Source organism: Varroa jacobsoni, unplaced genomic scaffold (genome assembly GCF_002532875.2).
Source record: "Varroa jacobsoni isolate VJ856 unplaced genomic scaffold, vjacob_1.0 scaffold_1056, whole genome shotgun sequence".
NCBI lineage: Eukaryota > Metazoa > Arthropoda > Arachnida > Mesostigmata > Varroidae > Varroa > Varroa jacobsoni.
The window spans coordinates 22,274-27,470 of NW_019213958.1; the positions used below are offsets into that span (position 1 = coordinate 22,274).

General features: G+C 39.3%; 1 long non-coding RNA gene across 1 annotated transcript; it reads left to right on the top strand.

Moving 5' to 3' along the window:
- Nucleotides 1-1,778: 1,778 nt before the first annotated feature.
- Nucleotides 1,779-4,331, top strand: LOC111266129 (uncharacterized). Its single transcript, XR_002683890.2, has 2 exons — nucleotides 1,779-2,393; nucleotides 2,902-4,331. It is a non-coding gene; the product is annotated as an uncharacterized LOC111266129 (long non-coding RNA).
- Nucleotides 4,332-5,197: the final 866 nt, after the last annotated feature.

Sequence of the window (5,197 nt, forward strand, 5' to 3'; positions counted from 1 at the left end):
AGCTGAAAAGGAGAGGCCGTTCGCGACAGAGTTTATTTCATCGCGCACAATCTCAACTCTCGTAACGCGACCTCTATGTAGTTCGAATGGGTATGAGCGACTGGATCGACACATACCCAAAAACCGTCTGTAAACAGAAAAAAAAAAAAAAGTTGCGAATACAAAAAAGCATTTTACCATGAAGCAAGGAGCAGAAGTAGGAGTAGTGGGAGTAGTAGTAGTAGTAGTAGTGGCAGTACAATTAGTAATAGTACTAGTAGTAGAGGTAGTAGTACTAGTAGTAGTAGTGGTAGTACTAGTAGTAGTAGTAGTAGTAGTAGTAGTAGTAGTAGTAGTAGTAGTAGTAGTAGTAGTAGTAGTAGTAGTAGTAGTAGTAGTAGTAGTAGTAGTAGTAGTAGTAGTAGTAGTAGTAGTAGTACTAGTAGTAGTAGTAGGAGTAGTAGTAGTAGTAGTAGTAGTAGTAGTAATAGTAATAATAGTAGTAGTAGTAGTAGTAGTAGTAGTAGTAATACTCGTGGTGATCGTGGCCAACGAAAGCTGTATTAGTTTGTAAAAAAAAAAAAATAAGAAAAGCAACTGAAATGAAATAGATCTAAAGATGCCACCTTGCGAGAATCACTATCGAGATGTTTGTATGAGATATATGACAACGTTTTTATTATATGTCAAGTGCGAAAGAAAGCAAGTTTCGTTGAACCTTCGAAAGATTCGTCTGCACCAGGCGCTTACTTCAAGTCAAGAGAGATGGGGCAGCACACGTATGCACACAGACATATGCACATTACTAGATAAATGACACACACTTGGGAAATGAAGCTATAGAGAGGTGTAGGCGCGAATGATTGTATATTTATATAAAGTAATTGCTTTTTTGACTTTTAATTGTACGTGAGTGGCGTTTGTCATTGTCAACGAAGAGTGTTTGAGGTCGATCACAGCGCCCTAATAGCGACAGTATACGCGGGTGTTCCATTGATAAATACCCGCAAACAAATTATCACTCATAGTGACTTCTTGTAAATATTGTAATTCCTCAATGCGCTGACAGCCCAGCTGGCGTCGATACAGTGAACAGGAGAAACAACAATGCGAAAATTCAATACATCATATACAAAATTTAAAGTTGTCATTGAGAACAAAGGGCAATGTATGCAGATGTATATACACATGCATGCATGCATATATATATATATATATATGTGTGAAAAAAAAAAAAGGGGTGATAAGACAGAGTTGAAAAATAAAACATTTTTGTACTTAATATATAACATAAACTTGAGTGTTTTGCCTATGTAATTAGATGAAAATGACAAATAGTCTTTTTACAAATAATTCCGGCGTGGAAGTGATTTTAAGTCTTGTAATAATAGTAGCTCGGATCAAAATTTCAATGGGAGTGATATTTGCTCGCCAACTTTTACAGCAGCCTGCTCCGACGATGCCAGGTACCCAGGTCCTAGTAAGTAGTAATAGATAGCCACGTGTCTCTCTTTTTTTTTTGCTTGCACTTACTTAACCATACAATTTTTTTTTTAAAGTTTATATAGCTCGTTTGCGTAGTGCATTGCTGGGTAGAAAGTATAGGATTCGAAAAATGTTCATTCCCATATAATTCACTATATGGTTAAGTTTTTGTGGCTATAGGAACTTATCACGGTTACTGTTTTCTACTACAACCGGTTTATACTACCCTTTATGACTGCCAACGACTCCTGTCAGAGTCAATCGATTGGTCAGCGCAATAAAGTTACTAGCTAAATTCAACACAATGTGTCAAAAGTTCGTAGCGCAAAAGCTTCCGGCACGGAGTGCTCGCTCGCTCGCTTGCTTGCTTGCTTGCCGGCGTCCGTCGTTCCGGTATTCGCCTACTGATGGCTAAAAGTCGGGGACTGGCAGAATTGTGTTACGGCACACGTCGTTAGTTTACTGGGTCAGCTAGAGAGAGAAAGATAGCCAGCAGCACACAAATAGACGTATACGCAGATTGACGAACATAAGATAAACTACAACGGTGGCGATGGCTAACGGGATGCGTCGCTAGCGCCGGCGGTCGTTTTAGCGGCGGCGGCGGCGGCGGCGGTGGCAGCAGCAGCAATGCAGCTCTTCCGCGATGCGGCATCGCGTCGGCTCCACCTGACGGAACCGATTCCGCCATCAGCGGCCGCCGACGGCTCCTTGCGGAACAGACAACGCAGACCTGTTGTATCCAAACATTCACAGGCACTCAGAGCTGTAAAGACTCACGCACGACCACGCATTCTGGTGGGTACTACCGTTCCGTTCGTTGTTTGGCCTAATATTGTTGGAAGTCAGTGGAACTTCGCGGATCGCACAGGCCTGTTGGCTCTAACAGTCGTCTAGCGTATTTTGTGAAAGGAAAACCGAAAAAACAAGTGGGTATACGTATGTGAGCTGATGTTATGGCAGTTTTCAGAATATTACCCAATTTTATAAAACTGCAAAACACCAATGGGGTTTCGCCTTAAGCATAATTTCGTTTGGGACACGCTGATCAATTGGCTGCTGGCAACGAGCAAGGTTCTTTTGGGGCGACAATATCGACGTCTTCAGATCTGAAAGCGATCATCTACCGACAATTTTTATAGCTAACGCTTAAGGGTTTATACATCCAGATTAGTAAAGGCCAGCTATCCCTATTGGTAAAGGCTCAGAGAGCTTTAAAATTCCCATAGTGAATGTATTTGTGATACTATTGTCTGAGTAATGTGATGTAATAGTGACTCAGTTCAATGTACGATTATATTATTTCACTCATTTGCTCCCTACGACGAAAAATTGCGCCTCATTTGTTTGAGACCATTGGCTACACTTAGACGGATGGGACAGCTTCTCTAACGGGTATTCGTAGCGTTATTTTGATAAGTTAATTTTCTTTTTTAGAAATGACGACATGAAGAAGATAATCTTCGGTAAGACTATCTGACTGTCTTGAGGACCTTGGCATCGGCCGTCAGGCCAATGGATTGATTCTCTCCGTTTTTGACATTTGAACTATAGTATTACAATTAAGACAGGTACTATTTATTGTACCACTAATAGACCTCTAACAAAGTGACAAATGTTTCGATGCTGGAGTCTTTCGGAAGGCGTACAGGCGGCGTGAAGGTGCGCTCGTTCGGAAGTGGCTATTCTCAGAGCAAAATAGACTGCAAAGCTTCAGTCCACTGATTCAGTAGCTTGATGTACGTGTAGATATGTATGTAGAGTTCCATAGGCCGCAAAGTTTAATAATTAAGCGGAAACAACTTGTAAAAAGAAAGGTACGTTTTCATAGCCTCTATGTGATATTTGTGCAGGTAATATGACAATGCCGATATATTCACATCGTCACGATGTTGTCGTTTTCCAATAACGAGTTTTGGCATAAAAGGTGACTCGGATAGGCGTTTGTATCTGTCATCTTTCTGGGTAATCAACTTAAGGGTAACCTAATTAATATTCCTCAAGTAAACATCATAACTTTCGACACGAACTTCACTTTAGATAAATAGCATTTAACTGGCGAGCTAGTCATTAGCGCCAAATTCAAATAGTAGACGTATGCAATGCTTATTCCTTTTCTAAGCATATCCTTTTTTAAAAGATGTCAGATTCGCATCAACCAGCTTCTGAACGGGCACTTCACAGCTCTCAAAAAGCGCCAGCCGTCTTCGACTGTTTCGGACAGTTCAGTATGATACAGGATGATGATGATACAAATGGCCGGCATCTACGAGAACCATCAGGCTAGACCGTAGCTTAGAACATGCTCTACAATTGGCAGAGTTGTATTGTAGGCTTTCTCTTTGATCAACGAAAAGGCTGATTTTAACTGTATGCTAAACGTTGTACTCAACCGTGGCTCAGATTTTGTCGAATCTAAATTGGGAAAAAAATGAGACTAAATTGAGTGATAAAGCTTTAAAGCTGGTATGTTTGAAGGCAAACCTGAGAGATCGATCCGGACAAAAATTGTCAAGATGAAAAGCCCTGTCTATGAATAGTGAGTGATCAGTATATAGCCCCTTGACGAGACATCGATGTGGAACAACTATTTATCTAGATATGATTCAAGTGCCTGGAAAGGTAGGCGTTTCGTTCAAAGGTTACTTGACTGATAAACAAGGTACTGCGGCAGTATATGATGACCATTCAGATTGAATCCCTAACAGAAAGAAATGTGGTAATTGAACAATCTAGAGACAAATTTTTCGCGGGCCTCGTGTAGCAACAGATGAATCATTCACAACTTATATCATTTTGTGAAAGTTATGCATTGTAATAATCGTGTAAAACTTTGTCTATAAAAACTGTTTTTTAAAAACCTTAAATATTGTGTATTATTTGGCGGCCGTCGACTTAAAAATGTGTAAAAATATGACTAAATTTCCTGAATTTGTTTCATAGTCACGTTACGTTAATTTTGTATTATATCTAGTGCAGTTTAATTGTAAATTAAACCATGAATTGAACGGTACGCACGTAAAGATCAACGTAGAAGATTGTCAGATCTTTTTGCCTTCTAAAATCGACTCTAGAAAATGACAATAATAATAGTGTCCGTCAGTGTTTCTTCTTGTGTGTGTTCCTTATTTAACGTTCTTTGCTTAGCCTTAATGTGGGCACCAAGGCCGAACGACGCCCAACAACACTTTCCGTTTACCATTTTTATAACAAGTCTTTGTCCGAAACAGGTGACCTTCTCAAATGAAAAGAGCCTTCTTCGTACGAGTGCCCTTAAAAATTCTCTGAATTTCTCTAATTTGACTCTAGCCTCGTCTGCACAACACAAATCATCTCGACCTAAAGATAATTAAAAAAAATTGTAAATTCGTTCAATTATTGTTACTGTCGTAGCTATGTATATATATATATATATATATATATATCGGGTTGTTCGGGGAAACCATCACCGTTACAATATTCAGCAGAGATGTCGATACGCGTATAGCTTGATGACAGTTTAGCTCGAAAAATACGAGCCAGTAAAAATGCTGAAAGAAAATAGGCAATTTTTGATCAGAGGAAAAATCAAGACTTAAATGCTTTTCGAAGCTATGATGTTGTACGCGTTTGTGAACAATGAGGGTACAATAAAAAAACAAGTCGTACTTTTTACGATTACCAAATGAAAAGACAGAGCTAGCCACAACTAAAATGAGATAACAAATTCTGAAAAATTCTATTCCTCTGATAA